Source organism: Haliotis rubra, unplaced genomic scaffold, assembly GCF_003918875.1.
Source record: "Haliotis rubra isolate DU_JTF1 unplaced genomic scaffold, ASM391887v1 Scf482, whole genome shotgun sequence".
NCBI classification, from domain to species: domain Eukaryota; kingdom Metazoa; phylum Mollusca; class Gastropoda; order Lepetellida; family Haliotidae; genus Haliotis; species Haliotis rubra.
The window spans coordinates 169,795-184,533 of NW_025767171.1; the positions used below are offsets into that span (position 1 = coordinate 169,795).

The window sequence follows — 14,739 nt, forward strand, 5'->3', positions numbered from 1 at the left end:
CTCATGGCCATGGCACCCTCATCGCATAGATGATATTCCACTCTATAAATCCCCTGATTGTTTGTTTCAGACTTGATCATTTACAGGCCCACCTTGATGCCAGTATTTGTATTCCTCTTGTGGTTTTGTTGCCATTGTTTCTATTATTTCTAATTATTAAAATATTTCACTTTCTCTTTTTTCCCAAGAGGAATCAACCAATATGCTGCTCATTTCTGTTTACATGTATAGGTATGTTAGCTTCCTATAATTGTCTCATGGTAATAGTTCTTGTGATTTGACCCTCCTACAACAATCAGGTTTGTTATAACCCAACCTCGTCAGGAGTTTCATTAAAACTATGAGTGTATTGTCTGATATAACCCAAAAGGTATGGGCATAACTAGGTCATGCACCAACAGAGTAAGTAGGATATGCCAGGTCATTATGCAAACATCAACAGTCAGCTGGTTATGATAATGATTATTGTCAGCAGGGGCGGTGGGTTCCCCTAGTGGTTAAAGTGCTCGATTGTCACGCCAAAGTCCCGGGTTTGATTCCCCACATGGGTACAATGTGTGAAGCCCATTTCTGGTGTCCCTCGCTGTGATATTGCTGGAATACTGCTAAAAGCAGTGTAAAACTAAACTCACTCACTATTGTCAGCAGGCTCATATTATAAGATACTCTGACTGTGCTCTAAGGATTTTCATCATAATCTACTGAAGCAGTACACTGATATCTCAGTATATGCTTGTAGATGTCTGTTTGTGATTCACTGCTAAACTTAGAAACTTTCAGAGCTGTGCAATACATATTTCTAAACTGTCTACAACTGCAGGAAGTGCTACTTAGACAATATTCAACAACTTGTACCAAGTTCATTCACACCTTGCTAACACAGACAGACAAGATCATATTGATTACTACAATAGGTTCAGAAAACCTTATTTCTTGATTTCTCTTACTGTCATTATATACTATGTTTAATTGATGGCTAATACATGTCAAATTGACCAACTATTCACAACAGATCTTTTCTTTCTTGCAATGAAAATCAACAGAAGACATTTACTGATAATGTCAAACGGACCAACTATTCACAACAGATCTTTTCTTTCTTGCAATGCAAATCACTGGAACACATTTACTGATAATGACAACATTGTGATTCCTCGATATTTCTAACTTCAGTAATCACCATTTTGGAATTACTTCAACTTTGTTCACTTCCCAGAAAGCTAGTGTCACTGTCATGTCAAAGCGACATGGCAAAATACATGTAATTCTTTACCTAATTAGTAAATGGCTCTTGTATTGGTAATGTCCTAATCCTTCAATAAAAGCATCAAACTCCCACAAACATAAACACCATCACATTTGGCGATATTTTATTCATTTTTCCACACTAACTGAAATTCCAATTATCAAAATACTCCCAAAGACAACAAAACAGAATATTTTATTCATAACCTGACCGAATTCTACTCTGCAGTGCAATATAGAACACAAATGGCAATAAAATTACAAATGGCAACAAAAATCCATAAAGCACTAGAGGACAACAAGAACCACATGTAAACTTTATCAAGCATTGTTTGGGAGAGTATATCTCTGAACATGTCCTTAACTTCACTCAGAAACCTTTTAACCCTCTCTATGTTAATGAAGGCCATATTCCCACTTTCTTCTTTATCCTCTGGAATTTCAATATAACCCATATGGTATAGTTTATATATGAAAAGTATATGAATAACATGTGAATTCAGGCAAAAATAACCCCTAAATAACAACAATACATCGTTGTTTGTGTGCCTTCAACCAGAGACCATATAATATTATATGGTCTCTGCTTCAACCTTCTTCAGTATTGTGGTAAAATGATACTAGGCATGTATAAAAATGTCTGAACATATCCAAATGACAAATATGAATTTTCTGTAATTGTGTTGATTGTATAAAGGTTTCAAAAAAGAATTTGGATGAAATGACGATTGAAAGGTATACGGCTATATGAACTAAATAAGATTTATAGGCACCTGTTATCATGACCACTTTATTGTGATTCATTAACACAAACTTAGAATCAACTATATTAGCATATTTTCTTCTTGGACATACAATTGAGATACAATGCATTGTCACATTAGGTGGTATAAACCTACACATGTTATTTGTCATCATTCACTTGATGGTCAGTTAATGAATTTATAACAGGTATAATTAGTGGTAACACACTTAGATTACCCGACAAAGGTTCCCATTTGGCATTTCTTGTGTCTGGAGTAAATATTCAACATTATAAACATCGATCAAAGGATTAACCCGATAACACGCTGATTGATTAATTACTTTTATCTTACACAGCGGAATTGTCAAAAGGTAGTGTTTATGTATGTAGATTTACTAATCTATACTGAATACACTCTGTCGTGTCGGTGTGTCTGCGTAAAAACAACGTCCTTCTTTCAAAGGATTAACCGGCAATACATTGATTGATTGCCCATTATTGGATAACTAAATTACTGTTTTTAAAGAAAGGCAGACATTATGCAATTAGTTGCCAGGTGTGCTATCTTGGGTGACCAATGAGACTATACACCAATACCTGAAAAGATTTATCACTTTTTAGGTATATTAAACTGTTAAAAAGACACATCATTTGGAACAGTTTTGTGGATATTGATGGATACATTCCTCGAACAAGGTAATGGCCTGATATTGTTCCTATAACTTTAATCTGTTTTAATTTTAATATTTGCATTTTGTTTTATTCATTTGTCGTAGCATTCAACAGAATCATTGTTTTTCACGTGAAGTGTAATGAGACAGACAACATACACTAGGGTGTGTGTGCAATTATGATTCACATTGGCAAACTATAAAATGTCTAGATATTACAGTTCTGTTATAAATTCACTATAAGTATCAGCAGATCGCATGCTTTTTATTTACTTTCAAAATGCATACAAGTATGATAATAAACTAATTAGGACTATAAGACCAAATATAAAGACTAGCACATTGACTAGTATCTACATACTGGTGAGTGGACATTAACCATGTGAATGTAGCAAGAAATTTATCGCGCGAGTATTGTGACTTGACCCCCACCTGGCCTTCGTGGAAGAAATCGTTATGTTATAAGTTGTGTCATGCAAAATCCGTTTGGTTATGATTCCAATACATATTTAACTTCTGAGTAGAAAGTAGTTTTGATTTTCTAACTTGATGAAAACAAACTATAATCTCATTAATTCTAACAGATTTTTCTATTTTTTAAAATGGCGGCGCCTGTAGGGAACATCCGCCAGTCTGAGGATAAATGGTATTTAGGTTTGTTTTCACCGAGTTACTAAAATCAAAACTATTTTACATTAGTAAATATGTATTTTATTGATGACCAATAGGATTTTGCATGATGATTTATAACATAACAATTTCCTTCCTGGCAGCGCAGGTGGGTGTCAATATGATACTACTTACAATATTATTGTTACTTGACCACAACCTCGCTTCGAGGAAGAAATCGTTATGTTACAAAGTTGTGTCATGGAAAATCTTTATGGTCATCAATCATATACATATTTTTCCTACAACTAGTAAGTAGTTTTGATTCTTTAACTTCCATGAAGCGATCTGAAACTTAATACAGTGATATTTTCCCTGATATAGACTTTTTTTGCCACCCGATATGGGCAGGATCGGCATGGTCATATCTGGCCCCGGGCGAGATATCGATATCTTGCCCGCTGAGAGGAGGGAAGATATCGATATCTTCCCCGTCAATTTTGTACATGTCACGGAACGTAATGAATCGAATGATGTCACATCAAGAATGACAACATAGAGATGACGTCATGTTAGATCATCCTTTGATCATGGCTGGGGAAAGGACGCTAGAGTCTTTATCTTCAACTGGAAGATTTAGTGGAGAGGGAGGACGAAGGAAATATGGAAATCGAAACGATGCAGTATGTTGAAGGTGTATTTCTATGTTTTCTGAGTTTATACGGAATATTTGTCTTTGTTGTTTGTATCAGTTATTTTTTATAAACAACGTTTATTTGGACAAAGAGATAAAAAAACAACAACATCTAACTGAAAAAAATCTTAATTTAGGCAGGTATTAATTGATAAAAAGATTATTACACTTAATTTTTCATATCTTGTCCGATATCATCCCTCAACCCATATCTGACCTCAGCCTGATGGCCTCGGTCAGATATGGGTGTCTCGGGATGATATCGGGCAAGATATGAAAAATGAAGTGTAATAATCTCTACTTATTACCTATGAGGGCGAAAATATCGGGGTTCATATTTTTCATACGATGCCATAGGGCAAAATATCACTTTGTCATGGTGACGTGACGTCATGGACAATGCTCTGACGTCACGTTTCTTCTATGACGTTGCGTTCTACATGCGGCGACGGCGGGTAGCAAGCCCATGTTTGAAAGTAGATTTGGTTGTATTTTTCTCAATTTGACGACTTTGGTAATAAACAGAATATTATATTCGTGCCCATATCATACTATGTTTACGACACTCGTGCCTAAAGATCGGTATATCCCTCGCTCTCGCTCGGGAAATACCAACATTTAGGCACTCGTGTCGTAAATATAGTATGACATGGGCACTCATATAATATCCTCTATGTAACACTGGTATATGGTCAGTCCTTTTCACATCAACACCTTAAACTTCCCTGACGAATATTCTTAGGGATTAGCAGTCAGCTTAATTTTACTTACATGGTGTACAGAGACATCCTAAGTTCAATCATAACTCAATTAAGCTGAACAATTTATCAACAAATAGAGCAACAAATGTCTGTACATGTATATAAACTTCAACAGCATGAATGTTTTTAACACCATGTAGTAGAAAGATGGTTAGATCTTGGATCTTATCAAGTTATTACCCTTCACACAACATTAAAGCCAAGTGCCCACTGATTCTTTAGGACAGGATTTCAAAAATGTTTTTAGAAATTGAAGCTTGGAATATTGAAACAAAAAAAGTTATGACATTCAAGTGATTCTATGAGCTCACTTAGCTTTCAGCCAGGTGACCTAAAATAAAATATGGTGAAATAGTATTCATAACATACCCAAAGAAACAAAAATCCAGATACTTATCAGTGATTGATCTCGACATGCTTAGAGGTCGATATTCACAGAGATGCTATTTCAGCTCATATTTCAGCCCAAGTGTGCAATAAATGTTATTAAATATACATGCTTATATAAATAACGGATAGGTTACTTATGGCTTTGTAGAAGTAACCTGTATTTCAATGATAACAGGACAAATCAAAAGGAAGAGTTAATGTTATGTCATTTTTTACTGCATTGAATTCAGTCTCAAATTACAATGTTAATCCACCTCTGAATTTAATAAAACAAAAACTTTTTTCCCATCTGCCAGCTAGGGTCATGCTTGGACAAACCCCTGCTTATACTCAAACCCCTTTTATACGTCAAAGAAACAACTAAGAGCAAAGCCAGCTTTATGTAATGCATAAAAACATATCAGTGGTTATATCGATCCATACAGTGAAACCCTTTCCAACTTATGTCTTTGTGTCCATCCAATCTAACTAGCTTGAGACAAACACAGTGCTGATAAGGATTTGGTTCGGGACCATAGAATTTTGGCACGTTTTATACCGGGTCTAATAAAGAGGGTTGTAGTTGTCAGAGTTTCTAACTACTCTGCTCAAAGTAAATTGGCAATGCTTGTAAGTTTGAATCGGGTCATTTAACAACACTTTAGCCATCTGCTGACTCTAGTTTAATGATCTGGATAAATCTGCCAATAAATTTTCAACTCTAGAGACAGAAACAATGTCTCAATTTGTATCTCAACATGTAACATCTAGACATGCACTGACAATGTGCATCGGGTTGTACAAACTAGGCTCCATTTCGGTGAGCTTATATTGATCCTTTGCCAAATTGAAAACTGAAGACATCTGAACCAATATAATCCTTGCTAAGACTACTATGCCAGGTGAGCTACAGATTCATGCCTACCAATTCCCTACAGAGCATTGATTTAGTGTTCATACTAATGTTGCGCAGTGTCCGTTGATTCACACATAATGGCCTGACAGTCATCAACAGCTACACTGCAAGAACCAATTCTCAATGTGACAGACAAAGAAAAAGCCAGCAAGGGTACAGCGTCAGGTCGTTCCTTACTTAATAATGGTAAGCCAATCTGATTATTTGGTTCTTCTTCAATGCTAGACAGATGGATTCTATCTTGGGTTAACTTCCTCAAACTAAGGAGACAACCCACCTCACAGATTGGAGTATTCAGTTCCAAAGATAGGAATACTTTAACACTCCTGACTTCTTCGTCTTGTGATGAAATTGTGCAACAGATTTGGAAAGTTAATGTCCTTCACTGAACATATGCCTGGCGTTTATTTCTCAGACGTTCATGGTGACATAGATTTGACATTGTTTCTCTGCAAACATTAGTGTCAACATAAGATACAATGAATATTTGTAATAGGACAAATATATTTGATTAAATAATTCAGAGACTAATAAGGTTAGAACACATCCAGGTACTTAGTGATGAAGCTACTGAGATGAAGGGGCTATAATGATTGCCTGGCAAAAAAAAGTGAATGGTGACAACCAGGGAGGTGATCTGACTAAGGACAGAGGTCTCACCATATTAACCCCTAGTTTGACAATTCCAGGTTGTGTTGAGGAGTTGTACTTGTAATATTGTATGACTTGAGCCACAAGTATGGAACTTGAGTAATATTTTTTGGATTGACTTTTTCAGTTAGAAATGTCCATATACATCAACACTAAGTCTGGTGGAAAGGTTGACATGATGCAGTTTTGAGGCAACAGTTTGGGCACAGGGATTGTAGTAAGGCTGTTTATGGCACAAAACATACTTTAACCATCAGATTAGCTAGGTAAGACTCAACAGGCCAGGCATATGGATATCTTTGTATTTCTTGTTCTGCAACTGATCTGCAACTGTTTGTTTATATTCTTAATGCTCCTATTTTACTTGTTTGCCATGAGCCTTATCAGACAACTGTATAAACTACAGTGGCTGCCATGAATACCTTGACATTCATTCACCATGTATCAGTATCATCAAGTTGGAAGCAATGTGCAGAGATATCCCAGAATATCACGACTCAAAACATGAATGAGATAAACCATGGAGATATGAGGAAGAATTTCACATCAAGGGGTACTCTGTCTAAAAATACACCAAAGACGTCTGTCTGCTCTGATAACACAATGAACCAAGTTGAAAACCTTCAAAAGTCATATCAAAACATGACAGTCTTCTATTAAAATAGACACTTCATTACTATCAGTCAGCTAAAATGCTTATCTAACACAACAAGATGGCCATATTTCTTCATGTTCATTTACAGGCTGAAGTTAGTTGTTTGTTGCCAACAGAACCACTGAGACATGGCATCCAGTACACGGTGCCATTATACAAAGCAATCTTAGCGCTAAGGTGACCATAACTCCCATACCTTAACATAGACTTAAGGTTGTTTCGTACAACGGCATCCTGATGGTTCAGATTCATCTAGACTGGTTCTCCTGGACACAATACTAACTCACAGACCAGCTCCCAGTCTACATGTTAACATAGACTTAAGGTAGTCTTAGCGTTAAGGTTGTTTCGTACAACGGCACCCTGATGGTTCAGATTCATCTAGACTGGTTCTCCTGGACACAATACTAACTCACAGACCAGCTCCCAGTCTACATGTTAACATAGACTTAAGGTAGTCTTAGCGCTAAGGTTGTTTCGTACAACGGCACCCTGATGGTTCAGATTCATCTAGACTGGTTCTCCTGGACACAATACTAACTCACAGACCAGCTCCCAGTCTACATGTTTGCAAGGAGGCTGCTGTAAACATCAAATGGCATTACCAGCTGTATAGTGTAGTTTCCTGTTTCTTCAGCTGCCCAAAATAGTTACATATCAAACAAACTTGATTTACTGGATACAAAATTATAACCAGCAGCGACTCTTACAGGCCAGATTGAATCCCTGGCACCAGAGACATTTTGGCAAGAAAACACATAATTCTTGATAACTCAGTTTTGCAATTTCAACAATCATTACCATGAAAAACATATAATTGAAAAGGGATATGTTTTATGAAAAAAGATATTATGCATCATAAACAATCTGAGTACACAGGAAATTACCTGAATAATCTGATGCCATATTTAAATTGTTCAATATTTCACAAAGTTAACACAAAACAGAAAAGCTTTCTGTTTTGGGGGCTATATTAGGCCAGTTTGATATCTATTATTGTATATATTCAGGCACAGTATTAATATTACTTTAGTAGAGTGGTGCCAGTTTCATTCTCCTAACAAAAACCCACAGCACAGTGAAACCCTCACTAAAGTGCAAGTCCGTCAAACTAGTGAAGAGTCAAAAACAATGATGTTAAAGTTCCACTGGAAGACCAGGATCCATTTAATTACAAAACACAAAACACACCAGGAAGGACATATAGAAGACTGAGTCGCACGTAAAGGGTATACCCCGTGAAGGTGCGGGTTAGTATGAACCTTCAGTAACCCATGCTTGTCGTAAGAGGCGACTAACGGGATCGGGTGGTCAGGCTCGCTGACTTGGTTGACACATGTCATCGGCTCCTAATTGCGCAGATTGACGCTCATGCTGTTGATCACTGGATTGTCTGGTCCAGACTCGATTATTTACAGACCGCCGCTATATAGCTGGAATATAGCTGAGTGCGGCCTAAAACTAAACTCACTCACTCACTTAAAGGGTATAAATCTTTTTTAGATTAAGTCCTGGCTGAAGTTAAGAGTCCAGACAAGTGACAGCCTGATTGTGGTTTCACGGTCATGTCATGGAGGTAAGGTCAGTGAGATTCCAGACAAGTGACAGCCTGATTGTGGTTTCACGGTCATGTCATGGCGGTAAGGTCAGTGAGATTCAACTTTTGTCAACATACACTCTGAAGTGGTAGGTGTAGTTGCTGGAATGGAAACATTTTGTGTAAAAAATTCCTCAACACTAGAAAACAGTGTTAATGGAATGGGTTAGGTATTGACTTGAGGCATACTGTTATATTTAGGTTTGTTTTTCTCTCTTTTCATTACCAGCTTGAGTACTGGATTCCTAGGCGGGTTTGAGAATGCAGTCCATTAAGGCCATTTGGATTGTGAATCAAAATGTGTTTTTGGCTAGCAAGTATTAGGCCATTATTAATCACCAATATTGCATTTTTGGCTTTGCTCACCTTACAAATGAATACGTCATCTCATATTGTGTGGTTCCCTAGGAAATCTGTTAATGTACACATATGTGTTGATCTGTTTGTTTAAAAAGCATAAACTACACATACAAAATATATAAAAATATAATGCCGACAACCTCACATTTTAGCATTTCTTTAATGAACAAATTCTGTCCTTTTGGGGAATGAAAAATAATCTCACATCTTTTTAGTATGGCACATTTATCCTGATGAATATTTCATGAAGTAATCAAAATTTCAGCATTAGAACAAATGATTATCTTATTCAATGATCCACTGGATGCATAGCTCTTATTCACTGAAGGTTCTAAGGAATTCTCCATTACGTTAGCGGCACACCTTCACGTCAAGAATGGTACCAATTCTGCTTGAACATATCTGTTAATGATAAAATGTGCAATGTCTCTGTGTGGGAAGCCGAGCTAATTGCCAAGACCCTGCCAAAGATCACATGATCATGTCAGATCTGTACAACATTCATTCTATATTGGTAGAGACAAAACCATAAAATTTCTAAATCTGGTACCTTCTCAACAACTCTTTAGATTCCAAAGTTTCACAAATATATTACACCAGTAGAAATAGAAAGGGTTAAGAAACATGGAGGGAGGTTTGATCTAGAAAGGAGTTGTATTAATCATGTCTGACAATGGTGAGCAACTGACAGTTGAATAATTATGCTATTATCTAACCATAACCATCCCTCATGTTGTGACAGAATAAGATGAAACCCCAGGAGGACTAACAAATACTTCTATTACACATAGCAATCAATTACACGTGACAAGCTACCTACATGAACTAATGATGTCAAAATACAGAAATGAAGAACATTCAGACCACGGGGATGCTGACTGCTGCAACTTGTCCATAAATCTGGTTGTGTTTCACACATCAACGTTAAAAGCTCTGACATAATAGATGAGAAGGGAAATATGTCTTTGTGAATTTACCTATAACTTACAATCCTCGTTAGAACACAACACTGTGTGAATTATAGGTATTGTGAATAATGGGGCCATTAATCATAATTACCTTTCATCTTGTTGAAGTCATCCCATTATATTGCAACTAATTAGTTTAGAATATGAGACCAAGACATGAAATGATTGATCTATGTGATTCTGTCAAACTTATCTTGAAGTTCTTTAATCAATATCTTTTCACCATATGTTCACGAGGCTCATTGAATGAAAGATGTGACTTAATGTAACATGCGTTGCTGTTTGCGGCTCAACAGTTTTCCCATCAGGCCCTTATACCGGTACACAGATGTGTAGACTAAAGCCATCTCACACAATCATAACTTATTTCAGCTTTTCAAGATCCTTTCCAGACACACAGACAGAACATCTTCTGATTCACGGTTGTATCGTCAGTGATGTGTTCAAGACTACAGGCTTCGCTACATATCCTACATTCCCCACTTGCGAACTGTATTCCTGAATGAAATGTCACACTTGCCATTTCCTAACCTCCCACTTCCTACAACCCAGCTCCATGGTAGTCAAGTGGCAATTGATACACAGCCGAGGGACAAAAACTAAAGAAATCACTGCCAAATCAATTCTGTTCTGTGATCGTAAATGCCATCATATTAATACCCATTTAGCTTGAGGCTACTGCTGAAACCTCAGTCTCTCCACAAGCAATCTTCATATTTAGGTGTACTGTGGTAAGCACCCAAACCAGTCTCACCTGCGTTTACGCTGATGAAGCATATGGTGTGAGATGTGTACATCCTTACAACAAACCATAAGCAACACCCTGAGGGGAAGGACAAGGTTGTCATTCTCAGAATAATAGCTGGAACTGTTTCCACTTGCAGCACTCTGCAATCTGTAGTCCATTGTTACTGAAGAAAATCTTGTATACATTTCAGATAGAAGGAAGAAGGAGAGTGCAAATTGTGATTAATGAAATAAGAGGTGAAAGAAAGGTGCTTGGAGAAGAGAGATGAAGAAGGAAAGAATAAAAAAAGGTGAACAATTTGGGTAAGGAAGGTAAAGTGAAGACCAGGGGGAAAAGGCGTGTTTGAGGGGAGGACCAGGTGAAGAGAAGAGAGGAATAGGTTTTGGGAGGAAGAAGGAAAATATAATGGGAAATGGGAAGCAGTAAGGGAAGAGTGGGTGAAGAGAAAGTGAAGAAGGTGTCTGGTACAAGGTGAAACAAGAAGAAAGGAAGTGGGAAGGGAGGAAGAATTGACATGTCTAGAGGAAGGTGAAGTAAGGAACGGGAAGGGAGAAACAAGTGAAGGGAATGAGAGTGGAGTAGTTGTCTGAAAGTAGAGGTAAAGGTGAATCTAGGAGGTAAAAGCATGCAGTCCATTATACTACCTCAAGGTTTAGACAAAAGTATATGTCTTAACTCTACTAGCAATCAATTTGTATAATTTCATGATATTCAAGATTATGCTGTGTTTCCTGCTGCTGGGATGAGCTAATTCTTTCACCTAGTTTGGCCTGATCAGTGAATATAATGTCAGTGCAACAGAATACCCAGTTTTGACTATCCTCAGAAATAGATAAATTCATATCACTGAAATGCCTTTGCAGATAACACCATCATTATACCCCACTTCCGGTCTCGTTGCCATGGTTTCCTTTGTTAAAAGTGTAGGTGTATTGACCGGTACACCTGTCAAAAGTGTAGGTGTATCAATGATACACCTACACTTTTTCACTAGGGTATACCGAAGCAATAAAGACACAACAAACGGCGAAATATAATTTTATTTCAATGGACTCACATTGAGATTTCGATTGTTTCAAAATCTTCCTTATCATCCAGGTCGAAATGTGACGCTAACGAACTGTCAATTTGAGAAAGAAAATCCTCTGTCCACTCTTCAGCATCCATGGCTAACTTAACGTGTGATCTTCCAAATGTTTTCTATGCCACATGCAAGTCAGAGAGCATGCGCATTGGTCTGCCCATACAAATGTCAATTATCAGTAATAATATTGCGCATATTTGGGGCTACTTGAAGTCATTCATTCGCCCGAACTGGTGTTTAAAATCGCGGTGAAATCGCAAGCCCGTGCATGCGTGCAATCGACTGCTTATAGTCTGTTTGCAGTGAGAACGATACCGATGAATATCACTTTAAAAAGTAAATCAAATAAAGTGAAACTAAGATTGCAAATCCCCATAATTTTACCTTGCCTATTGAACATTTAAATCTCAGAATTATATTCAGCTTAGGATAAAAGTTGTTTAACAAGCCATCATAGTTTCAAAGCTGTTATTGGTTTGTATTACAATGGGGTATCGCATTAAATGAAACACCCAGAACATGCAGGTTTGGTAGAAGTTAACGCTTGTTACGCACCGACGGGCATTTGTTTCACTGTTCCAACTACAGCGCTTACCCCCGTAAAATTGTAGTACAAACCAATAATATTGATTTGAAACTATGATCGTTTGTTAAACAAATTTTGTTTTAAGTTGAATATAATTCTGAGATGTTCATTTGGCAAGGTCAAATTATGAGATTCGCAATCTTAATTTCACTTATTTGAGTACTTTTTTGTTTAAAGTGAAATTGATAAGTAGGTTTCACTGCAAACAGACTATAGACGCGGGACATTTGAGGGTCTTAACCAGTGGGCTAAATATAAATGAAACAGATGGAAAAGAAATAATTTTTGTTGTCATAATTAGAACATAAAGTGTTATAATAAACTCGTAACTCGACCAGAAGTGAGGTATAAGTCAGATGTACCCACACTTCCTCGGTGTGTCGCCCAATACCCCTACTGTTTGAGTCGTGTGGTCTCCACGGCTAACGCCTCGGAGGCCACACGACTCAAACAGTAGGGGTATTGAGCGGCACATCTCGGAAAGTGTGGGTATATCTAATACTTACCCTTTAAGTTACCCAAATGATGGACAGCTCCTAAGAAATGATATTTTTCGTTAATATCTAGAACTATTCATTAAAGTTGATAAGTAATTGCGGTTCCATGAGAGCTGAAGTCTGTACTTCCTAAAGAATGGTTGTGCCTGGTATTTCATGGTTTCAATAATGCTGGACATCAAGTGCTTGTTTTGACGAAAATTCAATTCCTTCAAGGTTCATCTTTTGTCAGTAACAAATACTATACCTCACAAATAAAAACACTTGACAATATCAGACCAGTGCGTACCATTTTACCCAACGTCTAATTAACTTACATATTTTTATGTTTGGATGTAGAGATGATGGTGATAATACAATTGACAAAATCAACATTTCTATCTGCATCATGGATTTATGTATTGAACAGCAATGAAAATAGTTCAAATTTGCTTCCTTACATTTTGAAAATGGATTGAAACGGAATTCCTCACAGCCAGTGAGCTGCCTTTGCAACAATTCCATCAAAGCCCATAAACATTAATCTGTCAAAAACAAAACAAATGTCCTTGACACAACTAATCAAATATGAAACCATTGAAAACCTCAATCACCAGCATCAAATGGATACAAGGATAGTCCCTAATACATGACATGCCCAATGTCTGCTTCGAAGAACACTCATCTCACTGGGGCCATACATACATTTTCTACAGCCCTGACTGAGCTCAAGTCACCATCAAATAATGGATTTACAATACAAAGTGTAGGGACCTGTCAGATTTGAAATCCTACAAACTGGTGAAGTCGGATCGGTGTTACACAGTGAGTGCCAGCAAAGCTGCTGGAGCAAGAAAAAAGCAAGCAAGCTGGAAAGAGATCTGATTCAGGACTTGTAAAGAAATGCTAACTGGGCGGAAACTGTCACAGGCTATTATACACTTGTCATTGATGCTTGCCTACAGCAGAGAGTACATGAATTCGAAGGTGTGACTCCCTTGTGATGCTGACAGTAGGGACATTAGAAAAGTACTGAACACTTGACGACAATCAACTTACACTTATTAACCCTTACATATATGTCAGTGGGTTTCTTACATGCCTCAGTATGCTTCAACCTTTTCTGGTTCAATGAAAACTACAAAATGCTATGTAGTTTAGCCTAAAACATGTAAGATTTTAATCTTGTGGTATGCAAACTGAATTAGGTTGGATATTCAGGCATGTTGACATGGTTGCTTGCCCTGATAGCATGGAACCTTGCTCATAGTATCTGTCACTGGTTTGTCTGGCCCAACATCTACAGACTGCCATGATGTAGCTGAAACACTGCTGACTGTCATGTAACACAGCTAAAACAGTAAAGATCTTCAACCTGCTTTAGTTGTGTGTACACTTTATCAAAATATTAAACAGATTCCAATACCCAGATAAATCCTGTAAAAAATAATATTTTCCACAGTTCTGAAGAAGAAACAGATACATTTTGTCTTAAGAAGTAAGAAAAGCGAAACTGTTCTCCACATTTTGACAATTAAGTGGTGAGGGTGTAGTCCTGGAAAATCAACCTTCACCCAAGGAGATGTCTGGCACATTAACATTCT

At 37.2% G+C, this 14,739-nt stretch overlaps 1 protein-coding gene across 2 annotated transcripts in view; it reads right to left on the minus strand.

The window, feature by feature from the left end:
- The window catches only part of LOC124291131 (furin-1-like), a 226,591-nt gene that overhangs the window by 39,694 nt on the left and 172,158 nt on the right, over positions 1-14,739 (minus strand). The gene's annotated exons all lie outside the window — the stretch shown is intronic.